This window comes from Drosophila pseudoobscura, chromosome 2 (genome assembly GCF_009870125.1).
Source record: "Drosophila pseudoobscura strain MV-25-SWS-2005 chromosome 2, UCI_Dpse_MV25, whole genome shotgun sequence".
Taxonomy (NCBI): Eukaryota; Metazoa; Arthropoda; class Insecta; order Diptera; family Drosophilidae; genus Drosophila; species Drosophila pseudoobscura.
In genome coordinates this window covers 28218000-28233829 of record NC_046679.1, presented here as the reverse complement: position 1 = coordinate 28233829, position 15830 = coordinate 28218000, and the positions used below count along the sequence as shown (strand labels likewise).

Sequence of the window (15830 nt, the reverse complement as noted above, 5' to 3'; positions counted from 1 at the left end):
AAGGTAGCGCCTGAAATCCTTTGGCAAAAGGTGTTTGCCCGCAAAACCGGGACATCCACAGAGAAGAAACGGAAGCAGGACCCGCCGTCCTTTAACCCACTCCATCTATGTGTTTTTTTTTCGCTTAGGCTTTTGTTGATTTTGCTGTCGTCTTGCGGCAGAGGTCTAGGATCTGGGATCTAGGATGTGTGTCAAGTGTTGGAGGCAGCAGCAGACCCTCTTGCATCTTTCATTCCATCTTCTGTCTATCATTCCATTTGTGGCAGGTCTGTCTGTTTTCTTGTGGCAGGTCAGAGAGGCAGCAACGATTTGCTTCAGCCTCTGTGAGGCATGGTTAAGTCCTTGTCGATGGATGGACGGATGGATGGCTGGATGGATGGATGGATGGATGGGGCTTAGACAAACACGAAGGAAGCAAAAGGAATTGCCAGAGATATACGGGCTGGTGGTACCTTGTTTTGAATATGATTTAATTACTGCTAATTGCCCTGGCTCTACTAATTAGTTGCTGAGTTAGTGAATGCCACTTGTGCTTCCCCTCTGCTGCGATGTGTGTGTGACGTGAATTGATGATAAGAGCCGACTGCCTGGCTTCTGCTTCTATATTTCTAATGAAATCATTTGATTAGCATTTGGCACTCGGCATACAGGTAATTTGGTAATTAGTTGCCAGTGCAACAAAACTAATTAACATTTCATATTTCTCAGCTAAGTAAATAAACATCCGATGGCCATAATAACACAAGTTGTCGGCACTTAAGAGCGACAGGAATGGTTATTTGTTCCATCATTTCTTGAGATGAATAAACATTAAATATTGCTTTTAGAGATTATAGATTTATCAGATTTCATTTGGAGAGTTTATTGAATAAGTAATTTCAATAGTTAGGGACATAAGACCTTTCGTTTTCTCTGAACTTCGATTATTTTCTTTAATTTTCTTAGTATTCAGTTATAAAAATGTAAGACGGAGTAAAAATTTTCATGATTATTGGATCATAGGAACATAATTTCAAGGAAACTTCAAGCTTCAAATCTTTTATTTTCTTAACTTATTAAGTTAGTTATTTATTTCACTTGTTTATTGATTTATTATATTTTTAACTAATTTTTTTTATTTTTTTTTTACATATTTTGTTGTATATCTGATTTATGTATTTTTTACCATTTTTTTTCGATTTCTTCATTATTTTTTTTTTATGAATTATTTTTTTTATTAATTATTTTTTGTATAAATTATTTTTTTTATTAATTATTTTTTGTATAAATTATTTTTTTTATTTTATTATTTTGTATTAAGTTATTTTTTATATAAATAATTTCGTATTATTTTGCATTAAATTATTTTTTGTATTTTTTATTCAATTCAATTATTTATTAAATTACTCATTTAATATTTTAAATTAGAAATTTAGCTTCTCATTTATTTCTGTATATATTTTTTTATTATTATTAGTGTTTGCCTTCATTCAGAAGCAGAAAGAATATTTCCACCCCGAAAACATTTGAAAAATACAACTTTCATGCGAATATTCCCAAAATATCATTTCCAGTAAAGAATATCTCCAAATACCTCCCAAATATCTGCCCTTAGGAGAGCTGCCCCATCATAGATATCCATCCCTTTTGGAAACCTAAAACCACTCTCAGTCGCTGTAAATAAAATAATCCCCATCAATAATTTGTGGTTTCCATTAAATCCTATGCCGCTTGCCCTTCGGAATCAATCATACCTCTTCGATTTGAGTGCATTTTGTAATCCCATCAGGCATTCAAAATAATCCACACGCCCGCCGCTTTCCCCGCCCCTCGATAATGCACACACAGCCCAACCGCAAAGTGCAATTAGTTTTTGGATATGCGCAAACATTACCGATTCTCACCTCTAAAATCCGTGCGGCCCATATGAAATCCCCAACGTTATACCACAAAAATGTATTCGGGATCCTGTGAAACGGAACAACATTTTGCCACGTAATCCGTTTTTACGGCAGGCGGAGGCCGACGAGGAGGCTACAGTTTATATATTTGTTTATACAAATAACAAAAACCCATATCCCCCACTTGCCCGCCCCTCCCTCCATATCCTTCTCCTGTATGGAGAGAGAGAGAGAGTCCCTTTCCTGTCATATTTGCATTGAGAGCATAGAGCTTTATTCGCTGCCATTCCGTGTCCTGCGCTGTCAGAATTCATTACCCGTCGTGTGCCAAGTCCTTTGTCAAAATGCGGCTTAAAATATTTGTGTATTTTGCGCAAATATTTTCATGATAGGTGCATGCCACGCCACGCCGTGCCACACCACGCCATCGACTGTATTAGTGTCACACACGGCTCGTGGATATAGTTTTTGGATGAACGTTGAAATCCGTTAATGAAAGGCAGCTCTCGCTCTCTCTCTCGCTCTCTCTCTCTCTCTCTCTAATGGTGATTTATTGTTTGTGGCACTCGGCCACATGCCACCTACAACCTGCCACCTGCCGCTGCCATATAAACACATAAACACATAAACACTGTCATATTTATTAGATTACTCGGACGTTACGTGTCGCTGTCACTGTCGCTGTCCTTTCCCACTGTCATCGCTGGTGCTGCCCGCTGTCAAAAGGGGATTCCATTTTTTGGGAGTTGGGTTTTTCATCCGCAGCACGGAGGGGTCTCGGTTACGGTTACGGTTACGGTTACGAAAAAAAAGGATGAGATTTATGAATGGATTACGGAATTCCCTAAAACCGAAGCTTATCTGGTGCCTATATTCTACCTAACATTTCAGAAAATATTTTTTAAAAAATGCATCCCCATTTTCTTTTAAATTTCGACTTGAAATTCCCTTGATAATTGCATAAAAATGCACCGAAATTCTTTCCGAAACTAATCTAAATATTCCTCTAAAAAATCCAACTAAAAAATCGTTAAAAATTCGTCTAAAATTGTATAAAAAAAATGCTCAATAATTCGTCTAAAAATCGCTCTAAAATTCAACTAAAAAATCTTCGAAAATTCGTATAAAATTATATAAAAAATTCTCCAAAATTCGTATAAAGATCCCACAAAAATTCATCTAAAACCTTCTATAAAATTCTCAAAAAATCGTCTAAAAATCACTTAAAAATCCCTTTAAAAAATCTATAAAAATTCATATGAAAAATTCTTTTAAAAAAAATCTAAATATTCCTCTAAAAATAACCAAAAAAAACCTGCAAAATCCTGTTAAATTCGTAAAAATTCAACTAAAAATTCCTCTGAAATTCTCTATAAAAAACCTCAACAAACCTCAAAAAAATCGTCTAAAAATGCATCAAAAATTCTTGCAAATATGAGCTATATATTCCCCTAAAAAGCAACCAAAAAAAAACCTGAGAAATTCGTAGAAAATGTATTTGAATCCCTTTTAAAAATCTACAAAAGCTAGAAAATTCTCCAAGCAAAAGGCCATTATTTCCAAAAAAAAAAAACAGTGCCCAAACTTCAGCTCGGCTTCAATCAACCCTCTCCTATACATGTATGCAGTAATCGCCTGTCAAAAGTTCCCTCAACTTTGACCCACATAAACTCCGTTTGCGGGGGGCTGCAAAACCTCAACTAATGCCCCCAGAGATTGACCCAATGAATGCACCGCAGAAACCACCCTGCGCCAGTCCTCTTCACTCAAGGAGGGGGCTAAAAGCGTGGGCCCAATTGACAAGTAAATTGACAATTCACTTAATTCCCAGGAACAGGGACAGGAACCACAATAAACGATTGAAAGACCAGGCGGCAGGCAGGGCACTGGTCTGTTGGATAATTCTTAAACATTACCGGTTAAAATGTAGCTGCAGTTGACGGCCGAAAGGAGAGCGCAAAAGGGGATTAAAGGGTTAATTTTAACCCCCCCACACCCCTGAGTACACACATAAACCACAACAAAACAACAAGGAAAAACAATTAAGGGAGAGTTCCGCCTGGGGGTGTTGGGGTCAGGGGTGTCATTTATATGATTGACAAGCAATTGAATTTTTGGGCCCACTGACTGCAAGACTGCATACACTCAGAGAAAAGTGGCATAGTACAGGGGAAACAAACATATATTTAATTTGATTTAAATAAAAATAAACACTTTGAAAGAAATATAATAATAACAATAAATAAATAAATAGTAATACATAATAATAAATAAATAAATCAATAAATAAATAATACAAATATAAAAAAATATATAAATATAATAAAATTATTTATTTTAAAGTGTTTTATATTTAAATCAAAGTTATTTCTAGTTAAACTTTTCACTAACTACATTTTACGATATATTGAAATATTTAGTTCAAATCTGATATATATTTTTAGTTTAAGTATAAAATATATTTAAATCAAATATTTTCAAATTAATATTTAATTTTTAGGGGAAACTTTTTTCTTTTTTCCAAAATTTCTAATCTCGGAGAAAATCGATGATTTATTATGATATTTACGTATATATTTCTATTTCATATTTATTTATTTTTTTTATATTTCTTTAATATTTATTTAGTATTTTTTTATATCTTTATATTATTTTAATATTTATTTGTATATATTGTATTTATTTATTATTTATATATATTAATTTTATATATATTTTTTTGTATTAAATATTGTTTTTATGGTTTTGTTTTCTCCGGGTGTACAGAGAAATGCAATTCGAGGAACGTTTTTGGGTGCAAGTGCAACCCCTGCCTGGAAGTGGGGGCTGGGGGTTCGAGGGGTTGGGCTATTCCTGTCAACTGGTGCCGCATGCCGCCTTGTTGTCCTTTTGGTAATTACGCTCCTCGCAGCACAGCACGGCACGGCATAGCACACATATCCCCCAACATGAATGCTAATTTGAAACCCCAAAAACAGTGACCAAAACCAGGATCTGGAAAGAGTCTTCATTGTGCGGGCGGGGGGGAATATTTCTGGGGGAATGGCTTTCAGATTTGGGATTTGTAATTGGGATATGGGCTACGCTTGGGTTCTGCGGTGGGCGGTCGGGGGGTGGAGGGGTGGAGGGGGGTGCCAGTGCAGTGTGCGTGCGGCGCCCAATGGCACGCATTATTTTCATGTGTCTGTCATTCGAATGAATCTGTGGCTGGTTCTCTGGTTTAAGCCCCCTCGCATTTTTGTCTGGCCTTTGCCTCGCGTCTCTCTGTGGCTTTCATCTATTTGTGGCTTTTGTGCGAAATTGGCTTTTGGAGGGAGCCACCAGGAGACAGGAGAGAAAAAAGTTTGGCGGAAAATCGGTACCGTACCCAATGATGGCTGCCAATTTGTGGCTAAATGCGACACGGAATTTCCATGGCGGGCCACCAAATGAAGTGCATGGCGGATGAGTCCTCTGAGCCTCATTAATCAAAGCTTGATTAGGCAGTTAACTCTAACAAAACGTTTTCTCGAATCATAGATACCATTTCATGAGGTGTTTCCCCACATCAGAAAGAGCACTCGCACGCCAATCATTTGGGTCACAGCACAATTGGGGGGGTTTCTTTGGTAATCACTTGACACTCGCTTAAAACTCACTTAAAATGCACTTGAAATTCGAATAAATGATTGGTTTAATGAATGCAAAAAACGTATGACACCACCACCTGCTGTGTGGTGTGGGAAGTGAGAGAAAGTTAATGCCTTTTGTGGTTAGAATTGACAGTTTTACAACTTTACTGTTTGAAAATCTACAGTTTTAGATACAAGCAAGCAGAGCAGGCTACAAGGTGAAGCAGTGGGTGGAAGCACAGGGTTCAGCATTGAACATTGAAAATCATTTCGAAGCAGTGGAATTACTCTGAAAAGCACTAGGATCGGTCTAAGAAGCACTTTGTAAATTTCGGAACAGTTTTAGAACCAGCCTATATAGTCTTAAAGGAACTGCGCTCAGCCTTAGAAACAGAGAACAGATCAGTTTGAGAAACGCTTAGATTTGTCATAGAAGCAGCGGGAAATCGGTTTTAAAGGAACTGAATAGGGTCTTAAAAGCACTCGGATTTGGTCTGAGAACCACTGGGATCGGGTCTTAGAAGCAATGGATCAGTGGATAATTTCTTAACACCTCTGATTATGATCTTAGAAGCACAGGAATGGGGTCTAAGAACCACTGGGATCGTGTCTTAGAAGCAAAGGATCAGTGCATAAGGTCTTACAAGCATTGAGATCCGCCTGAGCAGCAATGCATCAGCTTCGGAAGCAGTATATAGGTTTTAGAAGCAGTGGATCAGTCTTAGAAGCTCTTGCATCGGTTCTTATAAGCTCTGCATCCTGCCTTGAAGGGGTACTATAGCTCCTGGCAACAGTGTATCAGTAATCGAAGCCCTTTATCAGGTCTTAGAAGCACTGTACCGGTCACAAGCCCTTGGTTCAGGCCTTCGAAGCAGTAACAGCCGTCTCAGAAGCAATGCATTAGGTTCTTAAAGCAGTTTGTATGCAATTCTGCAAGCAGTAGTCCTGCGTCTAGCAGTAGATTGGCCCGAAAATTCATATACGAATGCAGTGCAAGAATATTTATTTATTATTATTTAAGTAATGAATTAAGTGATTAATTTAATTTTATTTTTATTTATTATATATATTTACCTTTTTTATTTATTTACTTTATATATTTTATTTTATTTTTTTTATTATTTTATTTATACACTTCATTTATTTATTTATATCATTTATTTCTTTTTTTTTTATTTATTTATTCTTTGTATTTACTTCATTTATTTATAAAGTTGCTGTTATTAATTGAACTTAATTTAAATTAATTTTTGTGTATATTTCATTTATTTGTTTAATATTTAATTTTTCAATTAAATTTATTATGTAGTAAGCAGTCAATTCCATCTGTCCAGCAGTCAATTATTTAAACCCTACTCCGCACTACCTCTTTTTCCAATAAACTGCTACGCACTCGTATCTAAACTCTTCAAATTGCATGAAATTCCCCACTGAATTTCACACAAATACATACATGCATTTCGCATTAATTTTCATGAATGTCGAACGAATTTGTATCTGCATTTTCCATCAATTAATGTCCGAATGAATTGATCAATTTTAGACGCCCCCCGAAAAAGCAATTGCCAAAGCCACAAATCAAAGTAAAAGTCAATTGTTGTAATTAAATATGGCCCAAAGAAAGAGAGAGGGAGAGGGAGGGGGAGAGGGAAAGAAGACAAGCTGTCTAGCTCGGTGCCAGAGAATTTTCCCTAAAGGCAACGATTTGACAAAACTGAGGGGAAACTCTAGACATCCGTCACGACACGACGACATCCTTTCGTGCCCTCTAACCTCCTGCCCTGCTGCCCTCCTGCTTTGCTCATTTTGTGGAGCTCTCAAAATCAGAGCAAATGGAATGCCTTTTCCCACATTTCCCTACCCCGATCTACCTCTTCCTTTCTGTGTCACCTGCAGGAAAAATCGAATCGAATTTGAAGGCATTTCCTTCTCCGCCTACGCCTTCGCCCTCGCCTCCTCCTGCAATTGAAAATTATGCTGCAGTGGAAAAGCATCTCAAGAGTGTTTGCCATTTCACATACTCGAAGAAAAAGGTAGGAAAAACTCGAAAATCCAAAAAGCAGGTCACATGGAAATAGATTAAAGCCCGATGATGGTGCATTTAGGTGGAAAAATACCCAGGGAAAATTCCAATTTAAAGCTACTTTTAATGGATATCACAATACTCATATTTAAGGCATCTCTACGATATCCATTAATTTTCTCAAAGATCAAAGTTCAAAGCCTCTCCATGCCTCCACAAACTTCAAAAACGATCTCTTGAGGGGCCAGCTGCCGGACTTCAATTATATTTAAACATTTTTCGAGTTGCACAATTCAATTGAGAGGCGCAAAGTATGACCTTTCCACACAGATACTCATCGCAGTAGAGTTGTGCCTCTGGGCCTCTGCGGCCCCTCATTTTTCATCTTTTGACATTGAAATGCGCTTCATGGTCCGCTTCGTTTCTCCGTTCGTTCACTTCTTTATAGACCACTTTAATTGTTGTCTTTGTATTAATTATGAGCAATTGTGGCCTTGGCTATGACAGGCCTTGAAGTGTATTTCGAAAAATCGGTTTAAAGATATTGCTTTTTGCAATTGAATGTCAAGAGGCGGAAGTTTCGGTTTTTACAACTATTTATAGACTAAAGAGAGCTTCTTCAAGGCTGTCCATCAAATTATCGTTAGATTTATTTGCTGGCATAAAATTAGATACATTTCACGCTTGAGATAAAATACAAATGTTTATGGGTTGGCAATTGCTTATAGAATCGATGGGCAATGGAGATAAGTCGAGAAATATACGGAAATGTGTGGGGGAAAACCACTTGGAGAGTCGGCAAACAAGTGTTACTGCTTTCCAAGTGTGGAATGCACTGCTTCTAAGGCCTGACACGTGTTAAATGCACTGCTTCTATGGCCTGTCACGTGTAGAATGCACTGCCTAATCTGCTTAGTAGTTTCTTTTAGTCTTTCTACAGCTTTTCGAAGGGCTTTTAAGCAGTGCTATTTCACTGAACAGTTTTGATACTGCTTCACTGCTCCTAAACAGTGCTGCACAGCTCGTTATTAGTGTTAGAAGGGCCAACTTAACTTCTAAACAGTGTTGGTAAAGCAAAAATTCATTAAAATTCTACTAATTGAAAGCAAATATATTTAAATATACACAATAATTAATTTTTATTAAAAGAAGCCCATGAAAAGAATTATTTTAATTAATCTAAATTTAGTTTATAGCAAAAAATACAAGTGTGATCAGATTAACATTCAGCAATCATCATTTTACAGGGCACTGACCCTTGTACTGATTATTTTCTAAAGAAAATTCTAAAAAACAATGAAAAATCTCCAGCAATAACCGGTACATACCCCACAGACAACTGTCTCTCTCTCACTCTTGAACCGGCTAAGCGCAAGGTCTAAACACAACTGAAAAATAAACTGAGAGACTGAGAGCTGGTCGGGGACTTATCAAAGCCCGATCTCCCGGGAGAACACAGAAATTTCAAATAATTTGCTGATAATCAATTCGGCGAGTAGTTCTATATAATGATGATGATGTTGTTGTTGTTGTTGGAGATATATAAATAATGGAATAAAATATAAAAATCTACATTTAATAAGAGTCCAATTAGCCGATAATTAAAATGGAATTACGGCGACAAAAACAAAGGAAAATGTAAATGCAGTTCTCTAGAAAATAACCATCTTATCTAAGACCACAAACTGATAAAGATATACCCCTATATAATTAGTATTACGATGCGAATGGGTTGCTGAACCTTTCCTGACACGACATGCGGTAATCGGGGCAATTAACAGATACAAAAACAGGCCGCCAGATATCAGATACACAACAAATTAGCGCCACGCTAATGAAAAATCATCACCCCAAAAAGGCGTCATCTCCAAAGACCCTAATAAACCCCCCACCCTAATGGAACTCGAACTGTATTTTCGTGATTTTTTTTTCTTTTTGTAGAGCAATTCAATTAACGGAACAGAGAACAGTTCTAGTGGCCACAAGAGGATTTCTCATCTACAGTTAGTTGCACTCAATTGAACGCTAATCGAAATATTTATTATTCAAATGTCAAAAATCTCTCGACACTCCAACCAAGTGCTGGGCGGTATTTAAATATTTTGCGTACTCGTTTTGTAATTACCAATGGGGGGGGTGGTGGGCGAAGGGGTGGAGGGGTGGCCCCACTAAGCCGCTAAGCACCACATCGCGAGCGTGACTTCTCATTTGGCATTTCCCCATTAAGCGTTCACGCGCGGCGCGTGAATCACTGCCATTAAAAATAATTAATAAATATGTACTATGTATATTCTGTGCGGTCCCACGAGTGCGGTTTTCTACCGCCTGACCCCAATATTCGATAGGCACTCCAACAAAGAAAAGCCACTGCAGGCTGATAAGGCATTCGAATCAGAGGCACAATTATGCATCGGTAGTGAATAGGTTCTGAATAGGTTGTGAATAGGTTGTGAATCAGTTATGAATCGCCTATGAAAAGGCTACGAATCGTTTATAAACCGGTAAAAATCTCTGAAGTGGGTTAAAATCGCTTAAGAACCGAGTATAAATCTGTAATGAACCGGTTTTGAATCAGTTTTTAACCTTTAACTGAACATAAACGAGTCTGTTATGAACCGGTAGTGTAACAGGCCGGAACCAGAGTACGAATCGGTCTTGAAAAGGCTACGCATTGGTTATAAATCTGTAAAAATCTCTCAAGTGGGTACAAATCGCTTATGAACCGAGTATAAATCTGTAATGAACCGGTTTCGAACCAGTAATAAATATTTCTTTCTAATAAAAAACCCCATTTGGCTACAATCATGTATCTTAAGCGGTCTTGAAACGGGTACAAATCAGTTTTGAACCAGTAATAAATATTTCTATCTTATAAAAACCACCATTCGGTTATAAACATGTATCAGACCCGGTTTTGAAACGGGTATAAGGCGGTTTCGAGCAAGTTGTAAATATTTCCTAATAAAAACCCCCATTCGGCTACAATCATTTATCCCTAGCATTTTTAAAACGGGTATAAATCAGTTTCGAACCGGAAATTAATATTTTCTCCTCATAAAAACCCCATAAGGCTACAATCATGTATCTTCACCGGTCTTAAAACGGCTATGAATCGGGTTTTCCCAATAAAAACCACCATTCGGTTATAATCATGTATCTTTAACATTTTTCCGCTGATAATCTTGAATTTAACCCTCAAAGCGCTTACTCATTCTCTCTTTCTCACTCTTCCCCGTGAAGTGTGTGTGTGCTCTCTCGGAGAAGAGCGAATTTAAGAGTCTTTAAGCACATCCAAGACCCCAAAATGACGCATTTAAATTCTTTCAATACCACAAATAACTTAAAACTCTTAGATTCCTAAGCCCAAAAGGCGGTGTTCCCCATTCCATACCTTTTTTAATCATCGCTACTTTCCTTAAATAAATTTCTCCTTGATATGTGGCTTACCTTTAAAGAGAAAAGAATATAAAATGGAATTAATTGAAGCGTTATAAGCAGTTCAAACACATACACACACACACATGAATTTCTAAAACAATTAATTAATACAAATTTGCTGTTAAAATTTGCCAGCAATTCAATTAAGGACTTCGATGGCAACAAATTGAATAATATATAGAAATATGAATATTGAATCTAACATTTCCATGAATTTTAAATGCTCATTAAGCATTATGCACGTTATATTTGAACTGTTGGTGTAGCAGAAACAGCACCAAGGATAAGGGCTGGGATAAGGATGTTTGCTGTTGAGGGATACCCTTTCCAGAGGGTAGACCCTCTGGTATTTTCCATCATTGAGAGTCTTTCATTGGCACGTTCCTCCGTCTTTTTCCAAGCAAAGAAGTGGCTCAGTCTTTTAGCGACCGATGGGCACTGCTGCATGTCTTTAAATGGGATTGAATTTCCATCTTTCGAAGTGAAAAATGTTGCCATTTCATGCCATTCTTTAGATATTCTTTCCCATATATTTGAAGTGGTTTCTTTATATATTTTTTTCAAAATATCTTCCTTGGAAATACTATATCTTTAAGGGTATCTAAGCTTTTAGTTCTCTTCTCAACCGAAGGGCACTGCTGCATGCCCTGAAAGTTGTTTGAATTTCCACTGAAAAATGTGGCTTTTTCTTTATATATTATTTCCTTGAAGTGGTTTCCTGACATTAAATACCTTTGAGGGTATCTACGCTTTCGTCTTCCCATTGATCTTTTCATCCTTTCCTGTTAATGTTCTTGTTGTTTGGTTAGCCATCTTGTCTGAGTGAAGGAGGCGGCTCTCAACTATTTGCCAAGGCTGAAATAGCATATGCTAATGACAAGAGGAGTAGTCCTGGCCACCACACAAGTAAGTCCGCAAAACAGAGATAAAGAGATAGATGGAGAGGGGCAGAGGGGCTGTGGGGCAGAGGGGCTGTGCGGGTGTGGGCACTCATGTAAAATTATGAATTACAGATACAAATACAGATACAGATGTTGCCTGAAAGGGCCTGGTTCTTGTTGCATGCTGCTGTTTGGCTTTAGTCCAAAATTTCAATTAGGTTGAGTAGTTGGCAAATGAAAGGAGGCAGGCCTCCGCCCCACCTCCCTCCCTTCCTCCCTCGACTGTAGTTCTGCACTAGTCCGGGACGGCTACTCCTGCGAATGTTAATTACGCAATTGACTTGACAACAGCCACAACTGAAAGGAGTTCTGTGTCCCTGCACCTCCTGATAGCCGGCTTGTATGTTGACTTATATAATTATTCCGATTGGTTCGCTGCCCTCGGGGTGGGTGGCGTCTGTCCCCAACCTGTTGCCAAGGCTTCTTCTGGGGTAATTACAAATCTACGCATGCCCTTTTTTTCTTATTCAATTTGCATGCAAATGAATTTCCTTTTGTTTCTTGGAGCCGTGTATTTTTTATTAATTTACATTTCTTTTCATTCATGAATCATGCTGCTGTTCTATATATGGCATTGTTTTTCCCTTTTCCATTCCTTCCAAAGATTATTTTCATTTCTTTCAACCGAAAGTTTTCTCTTCAAAGATTTCTCTGTATTATTTTCTGCCATTGTCTTGGGGGCGGGCGTGTACATGCCTTGTAAATAATTCGCCGGCATTTGTAATTACTACAAGGCGGCATTTCTCAAACGGTTTCCATTTCGTTTCGTTTCGTTCCGTTTCGGCGATGCCGTGGGAAATGGTGGCATCAGTGTCCGGGCGTGGGTATTTAGCGAGTCCGGGCACTTCATCAAGGCATTCCTCGAGAACTGTGAAGAGCACGACCCTGAACGAGCGGATATCTGATGCTAAATATACAGTGCATTGTACAGAATTTGTTGTACGCTTGTTTGGCAGGGCATTGGTTGGAATTTTTGGGCGATTTAGCATCGAAATTGAAGGATTTCTGCATTTTAGAGAATTTTTTTTTTTATATAAATTATGAAATGTTTTACATTTGTAAATACCTAATAAATATTTTTATATTATTATTATTTTTTTTTATATTATTATTATTTATTATTATTATTATTATTTATTATTATTATTATTTTTTATATTATTATTATTTTTTGTATTATTATTTTATGTTACTATTATTTTTTTGTATTATTATTTTATATTATTATTATTTTTGATTATTAATATTTTGTTTTATTATACTTTTTTAGTATTATTTTTTTATATTATTATTATTTTATCAGGTTAACGGTTATAAACCTGGTATTAAACTGTTAAGAATACGGCTACTAATCGGTTATGAAACGGCTAAAAAAAAAACCCCCAAAACTTGTCATACCATCTTCGATTCATTAATTCCAAAAACATTCCTAAAGATTCTATCCCAAATCGCAATCATTCGAACCGTAAATACCTCCCAACAAAACCGAATTAATTAAGGCAGAATGACAAACCACAATCATAATTTCCAAGAAAAAATACAAGCAATAAATAAACCAAAGAAATATATAATAAATCGCGGTCTTATCAAATCCGCTGATTGTTTATTGGTTCTATTTCTAGATCATAGATGGTGCAGCGGAGGGTACGAACTAGAGAGTACTATATCTTATCAGATCATTAGTTTATATTGAGTATTAAATGAATGACAAACATCTGAGACTCCGTGGCGCAATGGTAGCGCGTCTGACTCCAGATCAGAAGGTTGCGTGTTCAAATCACGTCGGGGTCATCATTTGGCTTAAAACTTTTTTGGCTTTTTTGTAAAGATCTTTATTTTTTCGATCCAGAAGGAATCCCAGGTACTTAGATGGGTTTAGTGTATTCTATGCCGAAGTCTCCTGATTTAAACACAAAATTTTAACCTTTTCTTATCTGTTTTAATCCATTTCGAACTTTATAATTCATCAATGGGATTAAAACTCCTATTTTCCATAGGACTCCGTGGCGCAATGGTAGCGCGTCTGACTCCAGATCAGAAGGTTGCGTGTTCAAATCACGTCGGGGTCATCATTTGGTTTAAAACTTTTTTGGTTTTTGTAAAGATCTTTATTTTTTCGATCCAGAAGGAATCCCAGGTACTTAGATGGGTTTAGTGTATTCTATGCCGAAGTCGCCTGACTTAAACACAAAATTTTAACCTTTTCTTCTCTGTTTTAATCCTTTTAGAACTTCATAATTCATCAATGGGATTAAAACTCCTATTTTCCATAGGACTCCGTGGCGCAATGGTAGCGCGTCTGACTCCAGATCAGAAGGTTGCGTGTTCAAATCACGTCGGGGTCATCATTTGGTTTAAAATTTTTTTTCGTTTTTTGTAAAGATCTTTATTTTTTCGATCCAGAAGGAATCCCAGGTACTTAGATGGGTTTAGTGTATTCTATGCCGAAGTCTCCTGATTTAAATACAAAATTGTAACCTTTTCTTCTCTGTTTTAATCCTTTTCAAACATCATAATTCATCAATGGGATTTAAGCTCCTATTTTCCATAGGACTCCGTGGCGCAATGGTAGCGCGTCTGACTCCAGATCAGAAGGTTGCGTGTTCAAATCACGTCGGGGTCATCATTTGGTTTAAAATTTTTTTCGTTTTTTGTAAAGATCTTTATTTTTTCGATCCAGGAAAAGTCTGAGCAATCTATGCAAAAGTCTCTAACTTCGAACACCACAGTCTAACCCTTTCTTCTCTGTTTTAATCCTTTTCGAACTTTACCATTCCTCATAAGGATTAAAACTCCTATTTTCCATATGAATCAATCCTACTTTTTCTCCCTTTTTCTTGCCATTTTCCTGGTTCATTTGATTCAATTCCGCCATGTTTTGTGCGGTTCGATGGTAAAAAGAATTAAACACAAATATTTCATACTCAATTGTTTCTTTGTTCTCGGTTTTTTCATTGCCTTTCCGGGAAAATATTTTTACCGAATTTGTTATTAGTTTTTTGGCCGGAAAAACAGTGAATTTCCAGCATTTCCCCATATTGTGGTTTCGTGATGAGGGGCTTAAAATTTCTATACAAATCTAGAGCAATTTTTATTGTCGGTTAGGGGTTTATTAAATTTATAATTTGTGGTCATTGAGGTGGCAAAAATTTAGTAGAAATTCGCTGCCAGTTAGAAGGAATTTCGTATGATTTTCGGGGCGTGAAATTCCCTTTAAGGTTGTAAAATCTTGCGACTTATTGTCATCCTGTACTAATTGCTTTGCCAGGGTTTTTTTTTATTTTTTTTGGAAGGGACTTTTGTTTTCTTTCGAGGATACGCCGGGGTGCACATGTTGCACCCCCTCATGTACTCCCGTACCTTGTAGTCATGAAAATATGCTCTGTAGTGGTGTGCTACGACTGGGGCATACCCTATACTTTGATTGGAATTAATATTTGAAATTTTTAATGGAAAAAATTGAGTTTTTGGCATAAAAAATATATATTTTTTGTGATCCTGACTCTGGTTTTACTCAAATTGTTATGTACTAGGGTTCTAGGGTAGCAAATAGCTTAAGAAACGATTGTGTGGAGTCAAATTTTCGCATAACCTTAAAACTTTAGGTATTAGAAAAATGTTTACCTTAAAAATCTTTGAAATTGAAGCCCCTAAAAGCCCCCACTAAACAGTTTATTCATAATTTCCATAAAAACAATATACCCTTGATTTTTTGCGGTACAATTACTAGGCGACCGAAACGTCCCTAGGGTGAAATTAATTTAATGTTGTCAACAATATTTTTGCGTACTCTGCCACAAAAAACCTAGAAAGGAGTTGAGGGGCGGAGAGGGGGTAAACCATAGAGAGAAGGAAGAGCAAAGTGGAAAGAAAACGGAGCGAAGGAGTGGCATGGAGTGGAGTGGAGTGGAGCGAGAGAATTGTAGTGTAGGGGAGT

At 37.0% G+C, this 15830-nt stretch overlaps 1 protein-coding gene and 4 non-coding genes across 5 annotated transcripts in view; 4 read left to right on the top strand and 1 right to left on the bottom strand.

The window, feature by feature from the left end:
- Positions 1-15830, bottom strand: part of Fur1 (Furin 1) — a 168871-nt gene that overhangs the window by 103889 nt on the left and 49152 nt on the right. The window lies entirely within an intron of this gene.
- Positions 13613-13684, top strand: TRNAW-CCA (transfer RNA tryptophan (anticodon CCA)). Its single transcript has one exon. It is a non-coding gene; the product is annotated as a tRNA-Trp (tRNA).
- TRNAW-CCA (transfer RNA tryptophan (anticodon CCA)) lies at positions 13891-13962 on the top strand. The gene has a single exon. It is a non-coding gene; the product is annotated as a tRNA-Trp (tRNA).
- On the top strand, positions 14167-14238 carry TRNAW-CCA (transfer RNA tryptophan (anticodon CCA)). Its single transcript has one exon. It is a non-coding gene; the product is annotated as a tRNA-Trp (tRNA).
- Positions 14445-14516, top strand: TRNAW-CCA (transfer RNA tryptophan (anticodon CCA)). Its single transcript has one exon. It is a non-coding gene; the product is annotated as a tRNA-Trp (tRNA).